This window comes from Taudactylus pleione, unplaced genomic scaffold, assembly GCF_031769625.1.
Source record: "Taudactylus pleione unplaced genomic scaffold, aTauple2 ptg000550l, whole genome shotgun sequence".
NCBI lineage: Eukaryota > Metazoa > Chordata > Amphibia > Anura > Myobatrachidae > Taudactylus > Taudactylus pleione.
The window spans coordinates 2,502,789-2,510,000 of NW_028284952.1; the positions used below are offsets into that span (position 1 = coordinate 2,502,789).

The 7,212-nt window shown below is 37.4% G+C and overlaps 1 non-coding gene and 26 pseudogenes across 1 annotated transcript; all 27 read left to right on the forward strand.

Moving 5' to 3' along the window:
• Window positions 1-75: 75 nt before the first annotated feature.
• LOC148492672 (5S ribosomal RNA) lies at window positions 76-194 on the forward strand (annotated as a pseudogene).
• Window positions 195-310: 116 nt separating this feature from the next.
• Window positions 311-429, forward strand: LOC148492673 (5S ribosomal RNA; annotated as a pseudogene).
• A 351-nt stretch (window positions 430-780) lies between these two features.
• Window positions 781-899, forward strand: LOC148492674 (5S ribosomal RNA; annotated as a pseudogene).
• Window positions 900-1,014: 115 nt separating this feature from the next.
• LOC148492675 (5S ribosomal RNA) lies at window positions 1,015-1,133 on the forward strand (annotated as a pseudogene).
• Window positions 1,134-1,249: 116 nt separating this feature from the next.
• Window positions 1,250-1,368, forward strand: LOC148492676 (5S ribosomal RNA; annotated as a pseudogene).
• A 352-nt stretch (window positions 1,369-1,720) lies between these two features.
• LOC148492677 (5S ribosomal RNA) lies at window positions 1,721-1,839 on the forward strand (annotated as a pseudogene).
• A 116-nt stretch (window positions 1,840-1,955) lies between these two features.
• On the forward strand, window positions 1,956-2,074 carry LOC148492678 (5S ribosomal RNA; annotated as a pseudogene).
• Window positions 2,075-2,190: 116 nt separating this feature from the next.
• LOC148492679 (5S ribosomal RNA) lies at window positions 2,191-2,309 on the forward strand (annotated as a pseudogene).
• Window positions 2,310-2,425: 116 nt separating this feature from the next.
• Window positions 2,426-2,544, forward strand: LOC148492680 (5S ribosomal RNA; annotated as a pseudogene).
• Window positions 2,545-2,659: 115 nt separating this feature from the next.
• LOC148492681 (5S ribosomal RNA) lies at window positions 2,660-2,778 on the forward strand (annotated as a pseudogene).
• A 116-nt stretch (window positions 2,779-2,894) lies between these two features.
• LOC148492682 (5S ribosomal RNA) lies at window positions 2,895-3,013 on the forward strand (annotated as a pseudogene).
• A 116-nt stretch (window positions 3,014-3,129) lies between these two features.
• On the forward strand, window positions 3,130-3,248 carry LOC148492683 (5S ribosomal RNA; annotated as a pseudogene).
• Window positions 3,249-3,364: 116 nt separating this feature from the next.
• On the forward strand, window positions 3,365-3,483 carry LOC148492684 (5S ribosomal RNA; annotated as a pseudogene).
• Window positions 3,484-3,598: 115 nt separating this feature from the next.
• Window positions 3,599-3,717, forward strand: LOC148492685 (5S ribosomal RNA; annotated as a pseudogene).
• Window positions 3,718-3,833: 116 nt separating this feature from the next.
• Window positions 3,834-3,952, forward strand: LOC148492686 (5S ribosomal RNA; annotated as a pseudogene).
• A 116-nt stretch (window positions 3,953-4,068) lies between these two features.
• LOC148492687 (5S ribosomal RNA) lies at window positions 4,069-4,187 on the forward strand (annotated as a pseudogene).
• A 115-nt stretch (window positions 4,188-4,302) lies between these two features.
• On the forward strand, window positions 4,303-4,421 carry LOC148492688 (5S ribosomal RNA). The gene has a single exon (XR_015870680.1). It is a non-coding gene; the product is annotated as a 5S ribosomal RNA (ribosomal RNA).
• A 570-nt stretch (window positions 4,422-4,991) lies between these two features.
• LOC148492689 (5S ribosomal RNA) lies at window positions 4,992-5,110 on the forward strand (annotated as a pseudogene).
• A 116-nt stretch (window positions 5,111-5,226) lies between these two features.
• LOC148492690 (5S ribosomal RNA) lies at window positions 5,227-5,345 on the forward strand (annotated as a pseudogene).
• A 115-nt stretch (window positions 5,346-5,460) lies between these two features.
• LOC148492691 (5S ribosomal RNA) lies at window positions 5,461-5,579 on the forward strand (annotated as a pseudogene).
• Window positions 5,580-5,695: 116 nt separating this feature from the next.
• Window positions 5,696-5,814, forward strand: LOC148492692 (5S ribosomal RNA; annotated as a pseudogene).
• Window positions 5,815-5,929: 115 nt separating this feature from the next.
• On the forward strand, window positions 5,930-6,048 carry LOC148492693 (5S ribosomal RNA; annotated as a pseudogene).
• A 116-nt stretch (window positions 6,049-6,164) lies between these two features.
• On the forward strand, window positions 6,165-6,283 carry LOC148492694 (5S ribosomal RNA; annotated as a pseudogene).
• A 116-nt stretch (window positions 6,284-6,399) lies between these two features.
• Window positions 6,400-6,518, forward strand: LOC148492695 (5S ribosomal RNA; annotated as a pseudogene).
• Window positions 6,519-6,634: 116 nt separating this feature from the next.
• Window positions 6,635-6,753, forward strand: LOC148492696 (5S ribosomal RNA; annotated as a pseudogene).
• A 116-nt stretch (window positions 6,754-6,869) lies between these two features.
• Window positions 6,870-6,988, forward strand: LOC148492697 (5S ribosomal RNA; annotated as a pseudogene).
• A 116-nt stretch (window positions 6,989-7,104) lies between these two features.
• LOC148492698 (5S ribosomal RNA) overlaps window positions 7,105-7,212 on the forward strand; it is a 119-nt pseudogene continuing 11 nt past the window's right edge.

Sequence of the window (7,212 nt, forward strand, 5' to 3'; positions counted from 1 at the left end):
ATTTCATTTTTCAACTTATCATTGAATTTACTTGAGTTAAGAAGTAAAAGAGGTCTAAAGTTAATATTTTTGAGCACCTACAGCCAAACCACACTGGACATGCCCAATCTTGTCTGATCTTGGAAGCTATGCAGTGTTGAGCCGGGTTAGTACTTGGATGGGAGACCACCTGGGAATACCAGGTGCTATAGGTAATTTTATGCAGCCATAACATTCTTTTCTAATACATTTTACATTTAATTTTTTCAACATATCCATGAATTTACTTGAGTTAAGAAGTAATAGAGTTCTAAAGTTAATGTTTTTGAGCACCTACAGCCAAACCACACTGGACATGCCCAATCTCGTCTGATCTTGGAAGCAATGCGGTGTTTGGCCTGGTTACTACTTGGGTGGGAGACCACCTGGGAATACCAGGTGCTGTAGGTAATTTTATACAGCCAAAACATTCTTTTCTATTACAATTTACATTTAATTTTTTCAACTTATCAATGAATTTACATGAGTTAAGAAGTAAAAGAGGTCTAAAGTTAATGTTTTTGAGCACCTACAGCCAAAGCACACTGGACATGCCCAATCTCGTCTGATCTTGGAAGCTATGCAGTGTTGAGCCTAGTTTGTACTTGGATGGGAGACCACCTGAGAATACCAGTTGATGTAGGAAATTTTATACAGCCAAAACCTTCTTTTCTATTACATTTTACATTTAATTTTTTCAACTTATGAATGAATATACTTGAGTTAAGAAGTAAAAGAGGTCTAAAGTTAATGGTTTTAGGCACCTACAGCCAAACCACACTGGACATGCCCAATCTCGTCTCATCTTGGAAGTTATGCAGTGTTGGGCCTAGTTAGTACTTGGATGGGAGACCACCTGGGAATACCAGGAGCTGTAGGTAATTTTATACTGCCAAAACATTCTTTTCTATTACATTTTACATTTCATTTTTCAACTTATCATTGAATTTACTTGAGTTAAGAAGTAAAAGAGGTCTAAAGTTAATGTTTTTGAGCACCTACAGCCAAACCACACTGGACATACCCAATCTCGTCTGATCTTGGAAGCTATGCAGTGTTGGGCCTGGTTAGTACTTGGATGGGAGACCACCTAGGAATCCCAGGTGCTGTAGGTAATTTTATAATGCCATAACAGTCTATTCTATTACATTTTACATTTAATTTTTTCAACTTATCAATGAATTTACTTGAGTTAAGAAGTAATAGAGGTCTAAAGTTAAAGCTTTTGAGCACCTACAGCCAAACCACACTGGACATGCCCAATCTCGTTTGATCTTGGAAGCTATGCAGTGTTGGGCCTGGTTAGTACTTGGACGGGAGACCACCTGGGAAAACCAGGTGCTGTAGGTAATTTTATATAGCCATAACATTCTTTTCTATTACATTTTACATTACATTTTTTCAACTTATCAATGAATTTACTTGAGTTAAGAAGTATAAGAGGTCTAAAGTTAATGTTTTTGAGCACCTACAGCCAAAGCACACTGGACAATAACAATCTCATCTGATCTTGGAAGCTATGCAGTGTTGGGCCTGGTTAGTACTTGGATGGGAGACATTCCTGGGAATACCAGATGCTGTAGGTAATTTTATACTGCCATAACATTCTTTTCTATTACATTTTACATTTAATTTTTTCAACTTATCAATGAATTTACTTGAGTTAAGAAGTAAAAGAGGTCTAAAGTTAATGTTTTTGAGCGCCTACAGCCAAACCACACTGGACATGCCCAATCTCGTCTGATCTTGGACGCTATGCCGTGTTGGGCCTGGTAAGTACTTGAATGGGAGAACACCTGGGAATACCAGGTGCTGTACATCATTTTATACTGATATAACATTCTTTTCTATTACATTTTACATTTAATTTTTTCAACTTATCAATCAATTTACTAGAGTTAAGAAGTAATAGAGGTCTAAAGTTAATGCTTTTGAGCATCTACAACCAAACCACACTGGACATTCCCAATCTCATCTGATCTTGGAAGCTATGCAGTGTTGGGCCTGGTTAGTACTTGGATGGGAGACCACCTGGGAATACCAGGTGCTGTAGGTAACTTAATACTGCCATAACTTTCTTTTCTATTACATTTTACATTTAATTTTTTCAACTTATCAATGCATTTACTTGAGTTAAGAAGTAATAGAGGTCTAAAGTTAATGCTTTTGAGCATCTACAACCAAACCATACTGGACATGTCCAATCTCATCTGATCTTGGAAGCTATGCAGTGTTGGGCCTGGTAAGTACCTGGATGGGAGAACACCTGGGAATACCAGGTGCTGTACATCATTTTATACTGATATAACATTCTTTTCTATTACATTTTACATTTAATTTTTTCAACTTATCGATGAATTTACTTGAGTTAAGAAGTAATAGAGGTCTAAAGTTAATGCTTTTGAGCATCTACAACCAAACCACACTGGACATGTCCAATCTCATCTGATCTTGGAAGCTATGCAGTGTTGGGCCTGGTTAGTACTTGGATGGGAGACCACCTGAGAATACCAGGTGCTGTAGGTAACTTAATACTGCCATAACATTCTTTTCTATTACATTTTACATTTCATTTTTCAACTTATAATTGAATTTACTTGAGTTAAGAAGTAAAAGAGGTCTAAAGTTAACATTTTTGAGCACCTACAGCCAAACCACACTGGACATGCCCAATCTTGTCTGATCTTGAAAGCTATGCAGTGTTGAGCCTGGTTAGTACTTGGATGGGAGACCACCTGGAAATACCAGGTGCTGTAGGTAATTTTATGCAGCCATAACATTCTTTTCTATTACATTTTACATTTAATTTTTTCAACTTATCAATGAATTTACTTGAGTTAAGAAGTAATAGAGGTCTAAAGTTAATGTTTTTGAGCACCTACAGCCAAACCACACTGGACATGCCCAATCTCGTCTGATCTTGGAAGCTATGCTGTGTTGGGCCTGGTTACTACTTAGGTGGGAGACCACCTGGGAATACCAGGTGCTGTAGGTAATTTTATATAGTCATAACATTCTTTTCTATTACATTTTACTTTACATTTTTTCAACTTATCAATGAATTAACTTGAGTTAAGAAGTAAAAGAGGTCTAAAGTTAGTGTTTTTGAGCACCTACAGTCAAACCACACTGGACATGCCCAATCTCGTATGATCTTGAAAGCTATGCATTGCTGGGCCTGGTTAGTACTTGGATGGGAGACCACCTGGGAATGCCAGGTGCTGTAGGTAATTTTATACTGCCATAACATTCTTTTCTATTACATTTTACATTTAATTTTTTCAACTTATCAATGAATTTACTTGAGTTAAGAAGTAAAAGAGGTCTAAAGTTAATGTTTTTGAGCACCTACATTCAAACCACACTGGACATGCCCAATCTCGTCTGATCTTGGAAGCTATGCAGTGTTGGGCCTGGTTAGTACTTGGATAGAAGACCACCTGGGAATACCAGGTGCTGTAGGTAACTTTATACTGCCATAACATTCTTTTCTATTACATTTTACATTTCATTTTTCAACTTATCATTGAATTTACTTGAGTTAAGAAGTAAAAGAGGTCTAAAGTTAATGTTTTTGAGCACCTACAGCCAAGCCACACTGGACATGCCCAATCTTGTCTGATCTTGGAAGCTATGCAGTGTTGAGCCTGGTTAGTACTTGGATGGGAGACCACCTGGGAATACCAGGTGCTATAGGTAATTTTATGCAGCCATAACATTCTTTTCTAATACATTTTACATTTAATTTTTTCAACATATCAATGAATTTACTTGAGTTAAGAAGTAATAGAGTTCTAAAGTTAATGTTTTTGAGCACCTACAGCCAAACCACACTGGACATGCCCAATCTCGTCTGATCTTGGAAGCAATGCGGTGTTTGGCCTGGTTACTACTTGGGTGGGAGACCACCTGGGAATACCAGGTGCTGTAGGTAATTTTATACAGCCAAAACATTCTTTTCTATTACAATTTACATTTAATTTTTTCAACTTATCAATGAATTTACATGAGTTAAGAAGTAAAAGAGGTCTAAAGTTAATGTTTTTGAGCACCTACAGCCAAAGCACACTGGACATGCCCAATCTCGTCTGATCTTGGAAGCTATGCAGTGTTGGGCCTGGTTAGTACTTGGACAGGAGACCACCTGGGAATACCAGGTGCTGTAGGTAATTTTATATAGCCATAACATTCTTTTCTATTACATTTTACATTACATTTTTTCAACTTATCAATGAATTTACTTGAGTTAGAAGTAAAAGAGGTCTAAAGTTAATGTTTTTGAGCACCTACAGTCAAACCACACTGGACATGCCCAATCTCGTCTGATCTTGGAAACTATGCAGTGTTGGGCCTGGTTAGTACTTGGATGGGAGACCCCCTGGGAATACCAGGTGCTGTAGGTAATTTTATACTGCAATAACATTCTTTTCTATTACATTTTACATTTAATTTTTTCAACTTATCAATGAATTTACTTGAGTTAAGAAGTAATAAAGGTCTAAATTTAATGCTTTTGAGCACCTACAGCCAAACCACACTGGACATGCCCAATCTCGTCTGATCTTGTAAGCTTTGCTGTGTTGGGCCTGGTTTGTACTTGGATGGGAGACCACCTGGGAATACCAGTACCTGTTGGAAATTTTATACAGCCAAAACATTCTTTTCTATTACATTAATATTTTCAACTTATCAATGAATTTACTTGAGTTAAGAAGTAAAAGAGGTCTAAAGTTAATGTTTTTGAGCACCTACAGCCAAACCACACTGGACATTCCCAATCTTGTTTGATCTTGTAAGCTTTGTTGTGTTGGGCCTGGTTTATACTTGGATGGGAGACCACCTGGGAATACCAGTACCTGTTGGAAATTTTATACAGCCAAAACATTCTTTTCTATTACATTAATATTTTCAACTTATCAATGAATTTACTTGAGTTAAGAAGTAATAGAGGTCTAAAGTTAATGTTTTTGAGCACCTACAGCCAAACCACACTGGACATGCCCAATCTCGTCTGATCTTGGAAGCTATGCTGTGTTGGGCCTGGTTACTACTTGGGTGGGAGACCACCTGGGAATACCAGGTGCTGTAGGTAATTTTATACAGCCAAAACATTCTTTTCTATTAAAAATTACATTAAATTTTTTCAACTTATCAATGAATTAACTTGAGTTAAGAAGTAAAAGAGGTCTAAAGTTAATGTTTTTGAGCACCTACAGTCAAACCACACTGGACATGCCCAATCTCGTCTGATCTTGAAAGCTATGCATTGTTGGGCCTGGTTAGTACTTGGATGGGAGACCACCTGGGAATGTCAGGTGCTGTAGGTAATTTTATACTGCCATAACATTCTTTTCCATTACATTTTACATTTCATTTTTCAACTAATCATTGAATTTACTTGAGTTAAGAAGTAAAAGAGGTCTACAGTTAATGTTTTTGAGCACCTACAGCCAAACCACACTGGACATGCCCAATCTTGTCTGAACTTGGAAGCTATGCAGTGTTGGGCCTGGTTAGTACTTGGATGGGAGACCACCTGGGAATACCAGGTGCTGTAGGTAATTTTATACTGCCATAACATTCTTTTCTATTACATTTTACATTTAATTTTTTCAACTTATCAATGAATTTACTTGAGTTAAGAAGTAATAGAGGTCTAAAGTTAATGTATTTGAGCACCTACAGCCAAACCACACTGGACATGCCCAATCTCGTCTGAACTTGGAAGCTATGCAGTGTTGGGCCTGGTTAGTACTTCGATGGGAGACCAGCTGGGAATACCAGTAGCTGTAGGTAATTTTATACTGCCAAAACATTATTTTCTATTACATTTTACATTTCATTTTTCAACTTATCATTGAATTTACTTGAGTTAAGAAGTAAAAGAGGTCTAAAGTTAATGTTTTTGAGCACTTACAGCCAAACCACACTGGACATGCCCAATCTTGTCTGATCTTGGAAGCTATGGAGTGTTGGGCCTGGTTAGTACTTGTATGGGAGACCACCTGGGAATACCAGGTGCTGTAGGTATTTTTATGCAGCCATAACATTCTTTTCTATTACATTTTACATTTAATTTTTTCAACTTATCACTGAATTTACTTGTGTTAAGAAGTAATAGAGGTCTAAAGTTAATGATTTTGAGCATCTACAACCAAACCACACTGGACATGCCCAATCTCATCTGATCTTGGAAGCTATGCAGTGTTGGGCCTGGTTAGTACTTGGATGGGAGACCACCTGGGAATACCAGGTGCTGTAGGTAATTTTATACTGCCATAACATTCTTTTCTATTACATTTTACATTTAATTTTTTCAACTTATCAATGAATTTACTTGAGTTAAGAAGTAATAGAGGTCTAAAGTTATTGGTTTTGGGCACCTACTGCCAAACCACACTGGACATGCCCAATATCATCTGATCTTGGAAGCTATGCAGTGTTGGGCCTGGTTAGTACTTGGATGGGAGACCACCTGGGAATACCAGGTGCTGTAGGTAATTTTATACTGCCATAACATTCTTTTCTATTACATTTTACATTTAATTTTTTCAACTTATCAAAGAATTTACTTGAGTTAAGAAGTAATAGAGGTCTAAAATTAATGTTTTTGAGCACCTACAGCCAAACCATACTGGACATGCCCAATCTCATCTGATCTTGGAAGCTATGCAGTGGTGGGCCTGGTTAGTACTTGGATGGGAGACCACCTAGGAATCCCAGGTGCTGTAGGTAATTTTATACTGCCATAACAGTCTTTTCTACTACATTTTGCATTTAATTTTTTCAACTTATCAATGAATTTACTTGAGTTAAGAAGTAATAGAGGTCTAAAGTTAATGCGTTTGAGCACCTGCAGCCAAACCACTCTGGACATGCCCAATCTCGTCTGATCTTGGAAGCTATGCAGTGTTGAGCCTGGTTAGTACTTGGATGGGAGACCACCTGGGAATACCAGGTGCTGTAGGTAATTTTATATAGCCATAACATTCTTTTCTATTACATTTTACATTACATTTTTTCAACTTATCAATGAATTTACTTGAGTTAAGAAGTAAAAGAGGTCTAAAGTTAATGTTTTTGAGCACCTACAGTCAAACCACACTGGACATGCCCAATCTCGTCTGATCTTGGAAGCTATGCAGTGTTGCGCCTGGTTAGTACTTGGATAGAAGACCACCTGGGAATACCAGG